Source organism: Rattus rattus, chromosome 13 (genome assembly GCF_011064425.1).
Source record: "Rattus rattus isolate New Zealand chromosome 13, Rrattus_CSIRO_v1, whole genome shotgun sequence".
Lineage (NCBI taxonomy): Eukaryota > Metazoa > Chordata > Mammalia > Rodentia > Muridae > Rattus > Rattus rattus.
Genome location: NC_046166.1, coordinates 42,601,388 through 42,610,834, shown reverse-complemented (window position 1 = coordinate 42,610,834; position 9,447 = coordinate 42,601,388).

Sequence of the window (9,447 nt, the reverse complement as noted above, 5' to 3'; positions counted from 1 at the left end):
GATTTATATCTTTAACTGGTTCACTAAGCATGGGTGATGCATGTTAGAACTGACAGAGCACAGGCTCTGACCTTAATAACACTGGGACCAACACTAATGTCCCTAAATGCAAGTCTCTGATTTTTCTCCAGTGTAATTTTACTAATATCCAGGCAGGGAGCCTGGTGCCCTCAGATCCTGCTTGAGTCCACCTCTCTCCCGCCCTTTTCTGCAGGGAGCGACTCCGTGCTAGCAGTATCTGGGATAGCTCATGAGGCTCCACTGACTGGGGTGTGGGGTACAGGCAGAACTATGGAAACAGCATCATTTTGTTCTTCTTTATTTCAAAACGCCTTCCAGACTCACCTCAAGCCTTATACAAACAAGTCTTTAAATCTTAGCATTCGGTTAACCTTCCATAGACTCTCTCTGGAGACGAGACAGGTTCATGAAGCCTGTGGCTTGCCATATGACCCTTCATGCTTTCATTTAGGACTGATGTCTGTCTCTCGTGCACAGATCTTTCAGGGTACGTACCTTGTCTTAGGAAGAAAATTATACATAACCCGAATTGCCATGAGCAAGCATGGGGGAATAGAAAAATGCTGTGAACTAAAGTATGTTTCTCAGGTTTTATAAAGAAATGTTTATGACGACCAGTGTGGTGCAGTGGGCTTTCCAAAGGAGGGTTTGTTTCCTCACTCGTGCAGTAGAGAGCTTTCAGAGGCTGGCAGGAAAATCAACAACGGTAAGAATTTTATATCATGATAAGGGCTTTAAAAGGGGGAAGTATTGAGCTAGCAATGGCTCAGGGTCTAATTATTACAGGTAGGAAAAACTTTGTCCTGGTTGTGGCCATTGAGACACCACACACACACACACACACACACACACACACACACACACACAAAGTGTGAGAGCACTAACATAAAAGAATAGAGAACATTGGTCAGGGAGGGACTGAGAAAGATTAATGCCTGGGTTTGTCAAAATATCAAAACCCATGAGTTCATGAGCAAAATAAGAGTTGTGGTGGCTAAGGATTCCAGGGTCCATACTCTAGAAGATTCTAAGCTGGCCAGCTTCCTCAAAGGCAGCCTTTTCTCCCTTACACCCTCACACCAGGAAGGTCTTGTTGCAAGGAAGTAGCTAGCTGTGTGTTATCTTCTGTCAGCAACTTCTGAAATCTCTATTCCCTGCTACCATCTTCTTGAAGAGAAGTAGGCAACTTAAAAATCCAGAGGGATCTCTGTAGCCCATTTTTAATTGGGTCACTTGGTTTCCTGGAATCTCACTTCTTGAGCTTTTTGTGGTTTTTGGATATTGGCCCTCTATTGGATGTAGTGTTGGTGAAGGTCTTTTCCCAATCTATAGGGTGCTGTTTTGTCTAATTGACAGTGTCTTTTGCCTTATAAAAGCTTTCCAGTTTCATGAGGTCCCACTTAACCCAATTAAAAAAATGGGGTACAGAGCTAACCAGAGAATTCTCAACAGAGGAATCTCAAATGGCCAAGACGCACTTAAAGAAATGTTCAACATCCTTAGTCATCAGAGAAATGCAAAGCAAAATGACCCTGAGACTCCACCTTACACTAATCAAAAAAGCTAAGATCAAAAACTGAGGGGGTCAGCACATGCTGACAAGGAATGTGGAAAAAGGGGAACACTCCTCCATTGCTGGTGGGATTGCAAACTGGTACAACCACTCTGGAAATCAATTTGGTGGTTCCTTAAAAAATTGGAAATAATTCTACCCGAAGACTCAGCTATACCACTCCTGGGCATAAACTCAAAAGATGCTTTACCATATCACAAATACACATGCTCCACTATGTTCATAGCAGCCTTATTTGTAATAGCCAGATGCTGGAAACAACCCACATGTCCCTCAACCGAAGAACGGATACTGAAAATGTGGTTCATTTACATAATGGAATACTATTCAGCTATTAAAAATGAGGACATCATGGGTTTTGCAGGCAAATGGATGGAACTAGAAAGTATCACCGTGAGTGAGGTAATCCAGACCCCAAAGGATATGTATGGTATGTACTCACTGATATTAGCCAAAAAGTACAGAATATCCATGACCATATGAATACACAGACCATATGAACCTTAACAAGAAGGAAGATGACCCAAGTGTGGATACTTCAACCCCACTTAGAAAGGGGAACAAAATAAACAAGAGAGGCAGAGGGAAGGAGAGACCTGGGTGGGAGAGGGGAGAGGGAGGGGAAAACAGGGACAGGGTCAGGTATGGGGGTAGACAGGAGAGAAGCCCAGAGAGCCAGCAGAATGAATAGAAATATGCAGCAGTTGGGGGGTAGAGGGCAGGGGAAACCTCTAGAAACCAAATACCAGGGATGTGAGAGGCTCCCAGGACCCAGTGGGGATGACATTAGTTGAAATGTCCAAGAGTAGGCCCCCCAGGCCTCTACTGTCTGCAGATCTCTCTATAAGAAGAAGGTGTCTCCTCTCAGCACACTTCTCGTTCCAGGCACACAACAGGGCACCTAGGAGCTGGGGCTACACAGTGAGCAAAGGCAGACATAGACATGACCGTCTTCAGTGCTTGGCCTTCTTTGCCAGGGCTTCATACAATGTGCGGGTTAACAAGAGAGAAGCCAAGCAAGGCTATCACCCTGGCAGTTCCCATCAGACCAGTGAAAAAAACTACTTCTGTCTTGGAAAATCACTCTCAATCTACTCACCGGGTTAAGCTTAGGGTCGGTATGGAAATACTATTCCAACAACAACAGGAAGTCCAAGAATGACAAGGCAAAAGGGAGCAAGGCGTTTCAGACTAGAGAGTAAAGCCAGCTGGATTCCACTGACACCTGCTGGTCTCACATCTGGACAGTTGAGCAGCTGTCCCCCAGCAGGGGAAGATCTGCATCTGTCCCAAGGGGTGAGTTAGAAAGACCTTCTCTCTGTGTGAATCACCCATCACCTTCCCGCTCTGCTTGTTCGCTCGGTGGGCCATTCGAGCCTGCTGGCCCCTCGCAGGCAGGGCACTGCAGCACGCCACTCTAAACAGGCCTGGGAGCCAGACACACAGATGTTCGCTGTATCTCGTCAGGGAGCTCTCTGCACAGCTTGATCTCCCACACTGAGGGCAGGATCTGAGGAAGGGCTGATTTATGGCCTTGTTATAGGGTGCTCCAGCTGAGATTGGCACCCTAGGGCTCCCTGCAGAAGAAAGTGTAAATGAAATTGAGCAGGGAGTGGGTTTCCAGAGGTTTCTCCACCTCTTTGGAGGGTGGACTAAGAGCTTCTAGACAGAGTCGCTGCGCCCTCTGGTGGGCTTTTTGTGGAAGCGCTGAGGGCAAGGAGGGGGCCAAGGAAACGCAGCTGGTAGGAAACCTCTAAAGAGGGATCTGTCCCTTGGCATGTTGGGGTGACTGAATCTGTAACTGCCTATGAATATGTACGTACTGTATGTGTGTGAATGTGTGTATGCGTGTATGCAAATGCTGTGTGCATATGCTCTGTGTATCTATGTGTATGTTGTATTGTATAAATGTATATGCATATTTTATTGCTATGTGTGTATGCATGTATGCAAAAACGCTGTGTGTGTGCTCTGTATCTATGTGTATGTGTGTGTTGTATAAATATATATGTATGTTTTATTGCTGTATGTATGTATGTATGTATGCAAATGATGTATATATGTGTTCTGTGTATCTATGTGTATGTGTGTATATATTTGTATTGTGGTATGTGTATGTATGTATGCAAATGTTGTATGTATGTGCTCTGTGTGTATTGTGTATGTATGTGCATGTGCCGTGTGTGTATGCACTCGTGTATATACATATACATGTGTGTGTTTTCATGTGCTGTGTTTTTGTGCATATGTGTTTTGCGGTATGCCAGTTGGTTTTGTGTTATTATACAAAATCATACAAGAGACAGACACATCTTCATAAGAAGAAAGAGCTCTATTTAGCTCTCTGCCAAGTTCGAAGGCTGAGTGCCTGCACACTCTAACTAGGGATAACGGATGGCCGGGATATCATGGTTGGAGTGTGTGGGCTAGAAGCAAACCCTCTAGCAAGGAAGTGGAGAACCACAGACTGGTGTTCCACCCTGCCTTGAGGGGCAAGCCTCCATAGACCTCCCATTAGATTTGACTTCTCAAAAGACCCCAGAGCCACTTCATGCAGCCACCCTGGAGGCCAAATCTGTAACAGTCACCCTTTGCAAGGTGCTCAGTCAACCAACAACCAAATGTACTCCTTGTTCTGAAGTCCTTAGTCAGCCTGTTTCCAAAACAGTACAGCATAATTTGAGAGTTACTGGTAAGTAATCACGGTGTAGACTCTGCAGATTGGACGCAGAAGATGCTGCAGCAAAGAGAGATTTGAGGAGGACAGCAGGCAAGACTGGCACAGAGCCTCAGGAGGCAAATGACAGTACTTCTGATGGAACTCCTACTGCTGTTTTAGGGGCGTGTGGGGAGGGCAGCTTGATGCTACTTTGTAAAGAAAAGCGGGAGAAACTGCTTGCTAGGGAGTAGATATTTACAATTATATTACATTTGGAAAGTCAAGTATCTCTGAATTGAAGCAGTTTGATTTAATAGCCCCTGATATTACATTCACAGATTATTTGTTTAAACCTGCAGACTGTATTCTCTCTTGCTTGCATTTTTGATGGCAACACAGAAGTATAAAGGCGCCATCTAGTGGCCAAACAACAAAATATTTGCAAGCTGAACTGTTGGCCTCAGCTGGTGGCTTCATGGCCGGGCGAAACTTTAGGAGATGGGAGACACCTGGAGGAAGTAGTGCACTTCTTCCTGTCCTGCCATCTGCTTCCGGCCCACCAGGCCCCAGTGTTGGGGGTCAAGTTACAGTAGGCTGGACTGAGAAGCCTTCTCTGAAGTTCTTGATGTTGAGCGGTGAGTCTCAGGGACCAGAGAAACAGCTAGTGCATAGTTTCAAACAATAACATTCTACAGGTCAAGGCGGAAAAACACTTTGGTGAAATCCATTGTTCTGTAACAGACAAAGGAAGCTTGTCTATGGGAATCAGAGCTAGCTGCAGGAGAGAGAAGATTGAGTGAGGAAAGTGCCGGATAGTCTACAGAGGTTCAGTTCGTTGGTGTGAGGAAGTGAGTCTTCTCATTGCATTTTTTTTCCTTATAACTCATAGCATTCTTTATATATCACGATTAAGATGTTGCACTTGTATTTAAAGTTAAGATGTAAACATTTCTGAAATACTCCCAGAAGACAGAATACCTCCTCAATTCTCTATTTGAAATGAAATCAATAGGTTATAAAAGGTCCTAGTTGCTTGCTAGTTGTGAAGTTATGGCCACACTTGATCCCGGTTTTGCCTTACTCAAGCATTTTGGATCCAGCCTGCTTATACCATTTCAGTTACACTGATCTCTGGTCTTTGCTTGTCTGATGTCTTTGCTTTGTCTTGCTTTCTACCCCACTCTCTTAGCTTATGCTAACTCTTCTTCTTCCTTGTTGTTTCTTAGGACCCTTTGCGTCCTGAACATCTCTGTTAGAAAGTATAGATTTTGTACAACTGTTTTCTTTGGTTTATACTAAGTCAACAAACAAACGTCATGAAGCAAGGCATAATTTATTGGCTGGCGCTTAAATTCCCAAAGCTCAACAAGACATTCTGACATGATTGTGCTCCATAAACAGTTTCTATTTGGACATGCTGACTGAACAGTATGTGGGCGTAGTTCAAATACTACATTATTGCCCCGTGTGAGGACAAAAGTCAGGCCCCCAGAATACAGAGAGCTGTTTTGAAGAGGCTGAAGCCTCCAGCGAGACCACGCTCACCTCCACATTATCTTCCCCTGTAGTAGGCACACCTTCAGCACTCATTTCTGTCCAACACATTCATTCTCAGCTCTTTGTAAACTCACACTCACTGGCAGACCCTGGTAGGTTTTGGCTCGCCTTCCTTGTCTCCATCCGTCTGTCCTTTCCCTCAACACTGCAAAGGAGCACAGGCTACGCTGAGAAATACTTCACGAAGCAAGCAAATCAGTAAGGTGCGTCTTCAAGGTACCACTTCCTGGCAAATTGTTCCTCCTATAGGCAGCCCATATGGAGATTAGGAAGTCTGCACTACACCTGAAATTGTGCTCATCCAAACCAACTTGAGAAGATGCAGAGAGGAGATTGAAACGGCCACTGGAGAGCTCAGTCAGTAAAAAATGCTTGCTAGGCAAACTTGAGGACTCAAATTTGACTCCCAGCATCTACAGGAAATCTGGACAGCTGGCTTGTGACCTGGCTAAGAAGGTATAGCCATTTGTCACCAAATATGAACACCTAATGTCCATCCCTGGATCTTACACAGTGGAAGGAGAGCATTGACTCCTGAAGATTGTCCACTGACCTGCACATGCACTTTAGGACTTGAACATTTGTGCGTGCACAGCCATACCCAAAGACAGGCGGGAGGGATAGAGCAGGGAGGGAGGGGAGGGACAGGAAGGGGAGAGGGAGAGAGATAGAGAGAGAGAGAGAGAGCTGAGCACCATGGCACGTCCTTCTTAATTCCAGTTTGGGGAGGTAGAGACAGAAAGGTCCCTGTGTTTGCTGGATAGCTAGCTACCCAATTAGCAAGCTCCAAATCCCAGTAAGACACTCTGTCTTTGAAAAACTAGGGTGGAGAGCACACGAGGAACAATGCAAGGTTGATCCCCCCCACCAGGCACCTGCACACACCTAAACATGAACACACACACACAGACACACACACACAGACACACACACACACACACACACACACACATAAAAACCTAACAGACTTCTCAAAACCCATCACGGGATTGGGTCGGTCTTCCTTTACACAGGAGGGACATTCATATAGGCAGAGAAGAAAAGATTCCTGTAAATGGACATTTGGAGCTCCTGTCTGCGTTTCTTCTGGGTTTTCGATCTTGCACTTAACAGCTCTTTATATGGTTTCCACCACCTTTCTCTTGGTGCCAGCTAGGACTGCCTCTAGCCAGAGGTGCTATCTGGGAAGGTGGGAGTTTAGGGAGTGTGGTGTCATTGGAAGAAATAAGTGATTGACAGCAAGTCCTTGAAGGACCATTCTTGTCCCCAATACCTTCCTGTTTCCATTTGCTTCCTGGTTACCATAAGCTGAGCAAACTCCTTCCCCACCAGCCAGTGTTGCCATGGTGTTCTGCCTCACCTCAGGCTAACAATAGAGCCAGCCAAACAGGTCATCGCTGAACCCTCAGGAAAGGTGGGCAAAAGACCTTTTCCCTTTCATGAACTGCTTAAGGTATTTGTCCCAAAGACTAAAAGACAAACAGCACCATTACTCGATACTTTCCTAGTTTATCTGCTGTGTTTTTATTTTAAAAATCTCCTCGATGTATTGGTTTCCTTGTGAGTAGCTGGATACAGAAAGCAACCTGTGACTCTCACAGATCGGGAATTCTGAAAATAATGGTTTTCTTTCTGTGCGTTCTTACATACTTCAAGCCCCTCCAGTTCCTGACAGTGAAGATACAGCATCCCCGTGTCTTCATGAGAGACATCAGGCTCTCTTCTGTGGAATAGTCTTCCAGGGCCACGGAATGACACCTGTTGAACTCTTTCATTCCGACTGAGTTTTCTCCAAAATCCAGTCCACATACTTGGCCACGTTGGTGTAGACACCCGGCCTCTCTTTCTGGCCGCAGCCTTCACCCCAGCTTGTGATGCCCACCAAGTGCCAGACCCCATTGTGTTTGCAGGACAGGGGCCCTCCAGAATCTCCCTGTCAAAGGGGGAGAGAAAAAGACACATGCCTGGATCACTTTAGGCACTTCCTGAATTAAATAGGTATTGTTCACAGCAATTTTACCTGATATTCTGGCCCTCTGGCAAGCACCTACACATCCACGCACTCTCCCTGAACCAGCTTTCCTATTGTAGAGTTTAGTTTACCTGAAAAAATAATCCCACCAAGTGTCCTGCTTGTGATGGCTAATCTGAGTTGTCAACCTCAGACACCCGGGAAGAGAGAACTTCAGCTGAGGAACAGCCGCCATCAGCCTGGTGTGTGGGCATGATGTTTCTCGACTGCTAACTGCTAAATAAATATATTTTTACTAAAGAAAAGTAGCGGAACAAGAGACTAAACACAAGCCAGTAGGTAGCACCCCTCCATGGCCTCTGCTGCGGTTCCTGCCTCAGGGTCCCTCCCTTGACTTTCTCCTATGGTGGACTGTGTTACCTGTAAGCTCAATAAACCTTTTCCTTCTCTGAGTTGTTTAGTCAGTGCACTGGCTGGTTTTGTGTGTCCACTTGACACAAGCTGGAGTTATCACAGAGAAAGGAGCCTCCCTTGAGGAAATGCCTCCATGAGACCCATCTGTAGGGCATTTTCTCAATTAGTGATCAAGAGGGGAGGGCCCAGCCCATTGTGGGTGGTGCCGTCCCTGGGCTGGTGGTCCTGGGTTCTATAAGAGAGCAAGCTGAGCAAGCCAGGGGAAGCAAACCAGTAAGTAACATCCCTCCATGCCTCTGCATCAGCTCCTGCTTCCTGACCTGCTTGAGTTCTTATTCTGACTTCCTTTGGTGATGAACAGCAATGTGGAAGTATAAGCTGAATAAACCCTTTCCTCCCCAACTTGCTTCTCGGTCATGATGTTGGTACAGGAATAGAAACCATGACAAAGACAGTCAGTGTTTTACCACAGCAACGGAGAGCACCCCAGGACACTGCTCGACGGTAGAGCGGTTTGTAAAAGTGCATTAAGCACTCACTCCAACCTGACATAACCGATTGCTTGGGCCAGTCTTACCTTACACGTGTCCTTCCCTCCTTCCTTATATCCTGCACAGATCACCTTGTTGGTTATTTTATGTTTTCTGTATCTTGTTTGACATTCTTCATTCGACACCAACGGTACCTTGGCTTTCTGGAGAGTACTTTGTACTTCATCTGAAAAAGGTCATATTAATGTTTTAGTGGAATGATTATTATTCCACTCAATTGTATATGTACAATTATATTTAAAAGCCCAATTTTTACATAAAAATCTAGAAGGAAAAATTACTAAGCTCAATTCATAGGTCATTTTTTTCTAAGTATGGAGTATAAAGAAAGACATCATTTCTACTATTGTGTATATAATTTTATTAATGTTATTGAGTTCAAAATTAATTGTGACATTAAAGTAGAATTTCTTTTCAGACAAAAATGATTAGAAACCAGGCTAGAACTTTTGCATAGAGTGTTAGGTCCCACACTAAAAGTCTCCTGTTAAAACAGTTTTTAGAGGGGTTTAATCATATTTAATGTTTCTGATCAGATGTACTGATCTTTGTTAACAATCTTCTTGTATTTGAGTAGTGTCACTTTACTCACATTTTGGACATATGACTAGATAGAAAACAGAGGCAATGTTTAAGCTCTGCTCTTCGATTTCAGGATCAAGCAGAGACAGAAGCATGGTTTGTTACCTCTTGATTTTGT